Raw genomic sequence first — 12009 nt, forward strand, 5'->3', positions numbered from 1 at the left:
TATCTTCATCTTTTCCTTTTTATCCTTGAACAAAGCTGTTTTAATGTTATTGTTGATTCCATTATCTCTCTCATGCCTGTATCCATTTCTGTTAAATAAAATTTCTCTAATATTTTTAATATATTTTAGGATGATGCTATTCTATCTTGCTAATGGTTTTATTGGATGATGGCCATGGTGAATATGGTGTTGAGTGTCTATATTACTGAGTGTCCATTTGATGAATGAAAAATTTACCCTTCAAGTGTCATTGCAAATAGGACAGAGATAAAGAAACAGAAGCAGACAATAGGTAATACTTCTTTCCTTCATTTTATCAGAAAATATATTCCTAGTTATACATAAATAGAGCATGAATAGAAGGTAAATATTATTCTCCATCTGTCTGTTCAAAGAATCAGCAGTAGGAACTTGATTATCTTTTCCTGGAAGTGCTAAAATTATAGTAAGAACAAAGCATATTTCAGTAAGAATATTCACAAATAACAGTTTCTCAAATCTTCAGTACACTAAGAAACCACAGTCCATCATTCAAGATGAACTACAGTGAGAACTGAAGATAAGGAAGATGCAGTGACAACACATGTTATGGTTTTGGTCCAGCAGTTTATGACCGTTTTCTGAATTGCCTCTGGAAAGGGCATTTTAGGATGTCTGTGCTTTCATCACATGTTCATGTGTTAATTTTGGTGGGGAAAATAAATCTAATTAATAAACCAAAACAATTTTTCCTTACCTGAATTTTAGTCATCTCATTTCATGGGGGCTCTACAGTATTTTTCAAATTTTATATTAGAAATACTTTGTTAAAGTGGACTCAAGTAAAATGTTTACAGCAATCACTTCCTTTAGCATTCATTTCTCATCAGCTGTGTTGAGCCTAAGACTTCATGTCTTCTCATGTAGCTCACTATTTTCCCCCATATTCCTACTGACCTAGAGTCTAATTTTTTTATTTATTTACCACAATAATTATTAAATATAAAGTCATTTATATAACATCATATAAACATATAAAGGTTTTTTGTTTGTTTTCACTGTATTTTTCCTCCCAGTTATCTTGTCATTTTAGAGAAATTAGCCAGGGCTTTTAGTCACCTGTACCTCAGAAAATGATTAAGTTGCAGGGTCCAAAGGAGAAGTTCCTCTAAAACAATTTGTCTTCCTCTCAATCTGTTGGATGATGGGGTAGACCTGCATTCCCTTGAAGGGACTATGCTCTTAAGAATGAACAAAGGTGAAACAGAAAAAATTAAAGAGAGAGAGAGAGAGAGAGAGAGAGAGAGAGAGAGAGAGAGAGACCCTAAGATTAAGAAGGACAAAGAAGTCCATTGTGCCCAGAATAAATGGGATTTTGTGACCTCACTGTCCAGTAATACCCCGAGATGTGATAGTGAAAGGTTCTCCATCAAAGTGAAAAGTACCTCTTTGGTTCCCCAAGAATTTGGACCTTGAGCATTGAAACATAAATGGAGAGAGATGACTCAGAGCAGTAGGAAGCATCAAGAGAAGCATGAACCTGGGAACTGTGATCCTTATATTTGGTAAGTGTTTCTTTATGTCACCAGCATATCCTGGAATGTCATAGGCCTTCATAAAGCAATGGTGACTTGGAAGTGGTCATCAAATGAAAACCAGAGTGAACTAAGAGTGTATGTGTGGTATGAGTGTGTGTTTCTCTGTGTGTGTGGATATGTGTTACTTTTCTTGTTCTGCCTAATGCCACAAGTATATATTACAAACCATGAGAAAATTAAAAGACCCCAATGATGATCAATTCTACAACTCTTTGCACTTTGGTTATATGAGAAGCAAAGTCAGATTTAATTTGATTTGAAGAAAATGAATTACTATGACAAACCATGTGTATCCTAGTTTATGTAGTAAGATACTCACCCAGTACAATAGCTCATTAAGACTGGTAAATATATCAGGAAGACTGCTGATTGATGATAGATTTTTCTGAAGTAGTTCTGGCCATCTTTTAATGTTATTACCTGATTCAAGTTTGTTTTCTTACACAATTCTTTTCCTTTCAGAGCTGGCTTGCACTAGCTCACAGCCACCATTATCACCACAATGATACATTGTGGCCATTGTTTTACTGAGTATAATCAGCACATGCACCATTGCCATCCTGAAGGATCTTAAATGAGCCCTTCCAACATAGTGGCAAGGTGGCAATTTATTCTCCCTCCTTTTATCTTCTTATTAAGACTTTCGCAATCCCAGAGGTGATTTCTCATTGCATTTTTCATAAGTGTGTAACAGACTGGTGGTTTTCATCAGAGGGTTTGGAAATTGCCTCCTTTTAGATGAAGACCACCAGATCTGTATATTCAAGTGTGTGTTAGATTAATTACTTTATGCCAAAAATGTTTAAATATCTGGGTAATGTAGGGATTCCAAAGCAAATACAAATTATCATATTTTTTCTCAAGAATATTTAATAATGAGAAAAAGCATCAACAATTAGTCAGAGGTAACATTAAAAGATGCCAGCAACACTGTAAGAAAGTAAACTGAAACTTTCCAGTATTAAATACCAATGAGAGAAACTTAAAAAAAAAAAGAAAAGAAAATTAATCAAGTTCACTTAAACAGTTAATCATTCTTAGCATCTATTGCAGTCTTACTATATTTGAGGCCTTTGCTAACCATTAAACATAAATTAGTCTATGTAATACCCAGAAGATTCTTTGAGATAGTTACTATCACTACTATTAGGTGAGGAAACTGGTGCAGGGGAATGACTATCAGCTCAACATCACAAATCAGTAAGTGGATAATCCAGGATTCAAACCTAGGCTCAGAGGTACTGTACTCATCACATTCTTACAGTGACTATTCTACAAGTATGAACAAAATGTGAAAATTCTGAATGAAAAAGGAAAACTAACTACTAAAAATATTTAAACACTGATCAACATTGTTATAAGTATTTGACAAAACCCACCACACTTTTGTGTAATAAACAGTCAAAAAACACACAAAGTAGACAAAGCTACTAGAGAAGAACTCATTAAATGTAGGAATAAGCATACAGAAATTATTTAAAGCAAATTCACTGACAGGTGAATTTTAATTCAATTTTAATTATTCTGAAATTATTCTCTTAATTCAACATACTTTCAATAAAATTTTCAAGAAAATTTATTTTTTAATACATTACTTAATTTTTATAAGCTATATAAAAGATGAAAAACAAGTGTAGATTGGCAAATAATTTTGCCCTAAAGTTATACCATATACTTATATCATAATAAACTAGATTAATTTATATTATATAAGATTGGATGTGAATAGATAAGTGATCAGTGTAAAAGCTTTAAGTGCAGGAATTTTTTTCAGGAAAAGACCATAATTTTAGTTTATAAAAAAATAGAAAATTAAGTAATAAACTAACCTTTACTTACTAAGATTGCTAAATATTTCCAATACATTTATTAAACTTACTAGATAATGTCTAAGTCTGTTCAGGTCACTATAAAAGAATACCATAGACTAGGTGTTTTAAAGACAACATAAATTTATTTTTAACAAATTTGAAGGCTGGGAAGTCCAAGGTCAAGGCGCCAGCAGATTCGGCGTCTGATGAGACTTGCTTCCTAGCTCATAAACAACTGCCTTCTCACTGTATCCTCACATGGCAGAAGGGAGGAGGAAGCTTTCTGGAGTCTCAGTCAAAAGGGTACTAATCCCATTTTGGGGGACTCTGTCCTCATGACCTCATCACCTCTCAAATGTCCTACTTCCTAATAACATCACATTGGGGGTAAGATTTTAACATGAATTTTGTGGAGACACAAACATTCAGTCCATAACAGATAAAATACATGGTTAAAAAATGAATATCAGTATGAAAAAGGCTTTTCTTGGCAATATTCAAAACCCCATAATCATATAGGGAAAGGTCAAGAAATTGACAATTGTGACAACATGCTTCAACCTTGAGGGCATTATGCTAAACGAGATAAGTCAGACAGAGAAAGACAAATACTGTATGATATCACTTATATGTGGAATGTAAAAAAGCTTAACTCATAAAAATAGTAGAATGGTGATTACTAGGGGGTGGAGGTTGGGGGAATTGGGAAGATACTGTTTAAAGTTACTAACTTGTAGCCAGTAGATAAATAAGTCCTGGAGATCTAATGCATAACATAGTGATTATAGACAACAATACTGTTATTAAGAGACTAGATCTTAATTGTTCCCAACACAAAAAAGAAATAATAATTATGTCACCTGATAGTGGTGTTAGTTAATGCCATGTTGGGTGGTAATCATATTGCAATATATAAATGTTTCAAATCTACACATCACATAATTTAAATTTATACAATGTTATATGTCAATTATATCTCAGAAGAATAAATTTAAAAAATGAAAAAGCATAAGGAAGAGAAATTATCATAATCATGTGCTCTTAAAACAGTAATGCCATTGACCTAAAAGAAAGAAAAAAATATGGCCTCATGAAGCATAAAACCACTGACCCATTAAAGGCACAATGACAAAGAATTATTATTCATAATACAGAGAATGCCCAAAGTAAAATATAATAAATTATTTTTAAAAACTGAGGAAAATACTTAGCCATCAAACCTCATAGGAAAATAAGACACGTAGGTGGCCAATGTATAGTAACTGATATGCAATCTCTCTCATAACTAAAGAGGTACAATGAATAATGCCTTGCCTACCTATCAGAGTAGCAATATTTTGTAGGGCATATTATGTCATATTTTGACAAAATTTCTGGAAAATAGGTCTTCTCAGATTCCTCTTGGTGAACTAAAAATAATAAAGTATGTTCAAAGCCTTTAAGTCAACAATTATTTTTGTAGAAATCCAGCAAAAGCAAACCAACACAACAAGAATAATTTTAAAAAATACATGTCCATGCCTAACTCTTATATTTAAGTTACAAACCCACAAAAGATGCCAAATAGCCAAAATGATCTTGAGAAAAAATAGCAAAATTTATATTATAAATACAGAGATCAGATTAGTGGTTAGCAGAGGGGATGGTGGTTAAGGGATGAGCGACATGGGTGAAGGGGTCAGAGTAAGGTGATGATGGATAGTAGCTAGATTTGTGGTGGTGATCACTTTGTAGTGTATATAGATGTTGAATTATAATGCTGTACACCTGAAACTTATGTAATATTTTTTAAAAAGCATTTTTTAGAAGAAGAAAAAGCAAGACACACACAGCAGCAACAACAATAACAATTATCATAAATCTCTTTAAAGTGTAGACTTTAAAACATTATGGGGTATCCCATTGCATTCTTATATGGATTTCTACTTAGTCATCAATAAGAAAAAGGTAGACATACGCATATCCTCTTTCTATGTTATTAAACTACTGACAACATATTTACCATGCTTTATGTTATATTTACAATACATGCTGAGTATACTTACACATTTGTGTAAGTATATTTGTGTATGAAAATAGAGTGAACTGAAACAGTGCATACCACTTTATCAGGCTATCTCAGGAATAAGGAAGAAATACAGGGAGGGTGAATAGGAAATTTTTTATGTTTTAATCTATAGACATATTCATTATTGGAAGCTTTAGATCAGAAATGTGTTCATGTATGACATGCAAAAAAAAGTGTAATTTTAAACATGTTGAAGTATAAAAGAAATGTGCTGCTGTTACAAAACTTCTTCATTTTATGAATATAATTTCTCCTGACTCTATTCTGGCAAATTCACAAAATGGGGAGAGAGCTACTTGGTAGTTATGTACCAATTAATCATTTACTCCTATTCAATAAATATTTGTTGAGTTTCATCCTTTGTAACATACAAATGTGGTAGATGCTGTGGACAAAACAGTCAGGAGAATAGACAAAGTCTCTGACTCATTAGATTGCAATCTACTTGGCCAGATAAAACAAATAAGTAATGACAATGAGCACAGGTTGTAAATCATCCAATAAAAGGAAATTAAAAAATGTGGTTCACAAAGACACAGGAAAAGCCACTTTAAGTGAAATAGCCACTTGTGACATTTGAATGGAGTCCTATAGAATATGAATAAATTAGCCATTGAAGACCAGTGAGGTAAATATTCTACATATAGGGAAAAATAGTGTAAAGGATTTGGCTTTTTTGAGGAGTGGAAAACAGGCAAGGTGAGGAAAGAGAAAAATAAAATAAGGTTGTATAAATCAATGGGAGTCAGATTATGCCGTCTTAAAAGTTATAATTAAGAATTGGGATTTTATTCCCAGACTTATCTTCCAGGAGTGAGTATAACTGGAACAGATAAATAAGCTAATAGTGCTTGTTATTTGTTTAGTTTAACATAAGCATGTGAAATTATGTTGGTTTTGTTTCTGATGGTATATTTCTAAAAACTTTTGTAAGGGTGAGAGAAAGTTAAATTATAGCTCTAGAGATGCCTGAATCATAATAAGCTCAGGATAAATGTTGTATCCCTTTCTATCTTGTGCTCCTTGTCCTGTGTTTGGTTTATGAACTTCAGAAATGAATGAATGGATGGATGAATGAATGAATGAATAAATAAGTAAATACTGAAAAAAAAAGGTAGGCTCTTTTTATTTTCTATTTCTTTCTTGAAGAAAACATGTAGAAATAGTTTTAAATTTAAACTGAACTGTGATCAGCAAAAGAACACCTAAACATTTTGATTAGCTTACCTATCATTCTTTCAGATGCTATTTTATCTAAATAGGTATTTTGATCTGTTTGAAATGTGCAAATGAAAGAAGATACATTTTTTATTGTTATGTTTAAAAATTAAAAAAAATGTATCCTGTGGAATATAAATGCTATATAAGAAAGGGGAGGGGGGGAAAAGCTTAAATGGAAATACTTTAAAATATTACAGGGAATATTTCTTATGAGACTATCTTCTAAAACCCAAAATAGAAAACTTTTATTTTCCATTTCTTTCCTAGTATAGTCGCTGATGAACTCACGTTTCTTTTATTTTTCTTTCTTTATTTCATTTTTATTTTTTGGTCTATTTTGTTTTACATTTCAGCAGAGCTTCTATAACTATTACCTATTTTGTTTTAAATGTTTTCTTTTTCCTTTTCTTCATTAACAAGAATCTTTGAGGCTGCTGCCTAAAGTATATAAATATGCTCACAATTCTTTTTTTTATATATACTTTATTATAAGGCTACTTTTCCTTTCTTTTCAAGTGCAATTTGAATATAGAAAAGGGTAAACTTCCTACCTTCTTACAGTATTTATCTCTTGTTCACAGCTATTTCTCTTTGATCGGCCTATCATATTTCTACCTTGAACTTTTTACACTTCTCCAGTTTATAACCCAGCTCTCTATTTGCTTTCCTTCTTGTAGTTATCTTTTGTCTTTCCCTCCTTTCTCATTTTATTTTTATCTTTGTTATTCTTCTCTATCATATCTCTTATATGTTCTCCATTTCACTTTTCTAATACTTGTAGGATTCTTCAGATTGAAAATGATCTCATGATCACCTATTTTGTTTTTCCCTAAAATTTTGTTTTTCAAATTCTCAAATTTTTATTAATTTTAATCTTTCACATTACAAGCTTGAAACATATTTTTATTAACATAGATTTGAAGTAAGGAGAAAAATAATAGCAAACACTTTACAGCATTTTCTATGTGCCCAGTACTTCTAGGTATTTAATATATCATTTTAGCTTAACAACTATATGAGGTAATTTCTATTATTAGATCAATTTTAAGGAGGTGAAAATTGAAGCACACAAAGGTTGTGTAACTTCCTTAATGTCACAGTGGTAGGAACTGATTTAGCCAGGTTCAAGCTGTAGTTTGACTCCACAGTTAGTGTCCCAATCATTCCATTATACTGCTTTTCACAAAAAGCTAAACTATGAGAGAAATGTGTGGGTTTTTTTTTCCTATTTCTCAATCTGAATTTAAACTAAATAAAATAACCGTGCCTAAAAACGTCATTTAAAAAAAACCCTAGATTTTTAAATGAATCCACTAAAATAAGGTGCTCAATTAGTTGTCATATATGAGGCAGATTTTATACTATAAGAAATATGTGGATAAATTGTTTTTCAAAAGTTTCAGTAGTAATATATATTATTGTAGTTAAAAAAAGATCATATTTTTTTCCTGATTAAACTCAATTATCTTTCTTAATCACTTTTGAAATTTTTGGTGGGGGGAAATCATAATTAAAAATATTTATTAAACCACAGATAATCCTTTAGTAGATGAGGGGATTCAAAAGGGAGTGAATCAACCAACAAAATAGGAAAGATTCAAGGGCAAAGTTAATGAAAACCATCAATCAAAAATGTTATATATACATAATAAACCATTTGCTAATTTGTTACAAGGAAATTATTCTAATCAAATTATAAATAACAAATTATTGAGGTGATGATTTAGAAAATAATGAGGTGCACTACCAGCTATAAAGCTGTAACTGTGATATAATTCATTGCTGAAATTGATTCTCCTCTCTGAGTATTTGCTTCCTTCCAGTTGGATTTATGCATTGTATTGGCCTCTTAAATTAGTGGATTTGATGCTGAAAGCTCAGCCTCTGTGCACTGGTGCCAAATCAAATCTTGGAGACAGAGTTTTAGGTGAAGTAGAAGAGAATAACTTTATTGCTTTGCCAGGCAAAGGGGTACACAGCAGCTCCTGCTCTGAAAAAAACTATGTATCCCAACCCAGGACGATTTGATGAGGAGTTTTATAGTAGTGGTTCAAAGGTGATATTGCTTATAAGATTAGGGGTTGTGCAGGGCCTGCACTCCTTTAATCTCATCTCAGGTGGTCTCTTAATCTCATGAGCTTCTCTGGTTCCTTTAATCTTGCCTCAGGTGGTTTCTTGACTGTTCCTCCCTTGATTACCAACTGTTCAAATCTGCCCTTTGGAACTCAGGGAAGGTCATGGAGGCTGGAGTCTGTTCCAAGAAACAAGAAACGGGGGACAGAAAGGCATTTGTGTCCAGGAACCTGACAGGGTCCTGCTCAGTTTCACTTCATGCATCCTCTTAGATATTACCGTTTGAGGTACCTTCAGATATTCACCTACATACTCCATTTCAGTCAAATCCTTTGGCTTTCAATTTCATCTATGGCAATGTTCATTTGGTAGCTGTTAAATACTAAGGTTGCATTCGTCAGAGAGGAAGAAATTTTCCTCTACCCTCCTAAATTCTGGCTGCTCAAGAAATTAAATTAACATGAGTCGGATTAATAGGAGAAAATCATATATGTAATCACATGTATTATATGGGAGAGACCCAGGAAATCTGAATGATTTGTAAAAATGGCCAAAACCCTCACCTTAAATACCATCTTCAGCTAAAAACAAAAGAGAATGTGTGTGTGGGGGTAATGGTTGGGACTTCAAAGGTGATAAAGCAATTCACATGGAGATGGAAAAGCAAATGTTTGATTAAAAAATGTTTGCTGTGCCATGCAGAGACTATGGGACAGATTCTGATCTCTAGGTCCTGCCAAATTTCCCCCACAATACCTAGCCCATATTCTTTATAGATATCTCTGGTGATAGCTCTATTATAAGAATAATCCCTTTATCTACATTCTTTTAGGCAGTTAAGGGAGAAGTAAGAAGAAAAACTTCCTGAGTCTTCTGCTTCTTAAAAGTTATCAGCCTAAATTAATCCTCATGCCAAACAGATACCAAAATTTGCCACAAATTTTGCTACCCTAGACATGGATTTTATGTCAGACCCGATGATAGGTGATGGATATTAGAGATGAATAAGGTGTGAGACATGAAATAGAATCCTGAAAGACCCTTTTTGCCACTCTCCAAAATTCCACAAGAATATTGATTTTAAAATAGAAAACAGCTATTCCTATTTTCTGGGTTCCTAAAATCCTGTACTTGCATGGAAAAAAATGGTGAAAGAATTTGTAAAAAAATCAACATAATTATTAAGAAGAAACATGATGAGTTTTAGAGCAGTGAAAGGAGTATTATTTAAGTTTGACAGTAGACAGAAAAATGGATTCACTAAATGCTACCTGAGAGTGAATATAATGTATATTTCTGAAGAGAATTTAAAATGAAGAAATTTTTGGGAAAATGGTACTTGAAAGGAAGAGTTATTAGTATTAAGAAAGATTAGTGCTACATTCTTAGCAGCACAGCTTTTAAATGTCTTTTTTGCATAATTGTCTTTTTGTGTTTCAGTAAGTACAAGAGTAGTATTTTATTATTATTTTTTTCTTTACCTGAATTAATCACTAGGTTTTCAAAATCTTTCTCCTAGTAATCCAATTGTCTCCTCATAAGATTGATTTCATTGGGGTTTCATTGTTTGGAACATGACTAAGTGTAGTTGTGGTCTCAAGAGCTTCTGGCTACATTGGTAACTTCTGTCAGTAACTCCTTGTCTCATTGGAAATTGTTGAACATATTTATTTGGACTTGCTTGGAAAAGAGTCTTGTATATTTGAAAAATTACTTATCAGAAGTATATAAATCTAAATGTATATTATTTTTTACTGTTCATAGAGAGTACAAATATTTTTAGAAGGAGCCAAACTACTGACAAGATTATTGCCCATACATTTTCATTCGGAAAAATATCCTGCATTCAAAATCTCATCCTCTGACTAAACTATTATGAATCATGTCAAAAAAGTCATTGTCTCTTAAAATCTTTAATACATTTTAATTCATATAATAAATTTAATATAAATAATTCATTTTATGTAAGCTATGTATTTGTCAAGGTCAGTTTAGTTATCTCTGACAATGTTGACTGATTTAATTAGTTGACTAATTAATTAAATGCCCAATCTTGTTGAACAAAGTATTTGAAGCAGCATATAGCCTATATTATAGTCATAAAATTTCATTATTGAAAGAGGCTTATAGATCATCTGTTTCATTTCTCATTTACAAAAATAAGGAAGCACTGGCCCAGAGTTTTTAAATTATTTTTGCAGTTTAATTAGTAGGATAATGTGAATTGGAACCTCATTCTTTTAACTTTCACATCAGTGCCTTTTTCAACAACCTGATTATCAAAAAACAAAAAAAAAGAAAGAAACACACTTATGTGAATAGAAACATTCTAATAGGTATTTCTTGATGATGATATTTAGTAATTTTTTATGTAATATGAGGTGGTAGAGAGTCATAAAAATATTTTTAACTCACTGGACAGTCTTTCTGTACTTACTTGTGTCCTTGAAAGTTGTCCTGTGTACATTTTAGAGAGGGTATAAATCTTTCGCCTTAAAATCAGGTCTGTAAGATATTTAACTTTTCTATTTTCATATTTCTGGACATATTTTTCACTTAAGTGCCTTTTTCAATGATAGTTGGAAATTAATATTATTCAATTCGAATATATGTCCACCAATTAATTTAATTCAGGGTTTCCCCTAGATTACAGAGTTGTTATTAAATTCTTGGGAGGATTTCATGTGGCCAAGGTGCTGGAGAGAGACACAGAATATTTTATAATCCACTGTTCATGCTGACATGTTTGATGGAATTTGCTGTTACAACTCATTTCTGCTGTTTTTTGTGGCATCTACCCATCCATGGCTTTATTGGGAATCACTTGTGTGCAGTCCATATAGTCCTGGAGTTTATGGGGACTTTCAAAATCTGCTTCAGGCCTCTCTTCCCAACTGATACCCCATATCCATTTTTGCAAGTCTGCTTTTTCACCTGATTTGCCAGGAAAACAGGCGATTTGCTTGTTTGCTTTATTGATTCTTCTGAAGGGAAAAATATTTTAGATATATTTTGTTCTCCCATTTTCTTTATCCCACCTGCTAGCCACCATCTGCCAGTTAACCTGGAAATGAGTAGGATAAAGAACTTCTTCTCAAGGATTTCCAGTGAGGTCCAGCTCACTTGCCTCTTGGTTTCCTCTTCTCTGTCCTTGGCTAGGGACACCTCAAAACCTCAAAAGACAATTTTGTAATGCCCAGAACATTTTTATATCAAGTTATTGTCTCTGAAAATTAATTGCAGAATAAAATGCATTGAG

The sequence above is a fragment of the Tursiops truncatus genome, chromosome 18 (assembly GCF_011762595.2).
Source record: "Tursiops truncatus isolate mTurTru1 chromosome 18, mTurTru1.mat.Y, whole genome shotgun sequence".
Classification (NCBI taxonomy): Eukaryota; Metazoa; Chordata; class Mammalia; order Artiodactyla; family Delphinidae; genus Tursiops; species Tursiops truncatus.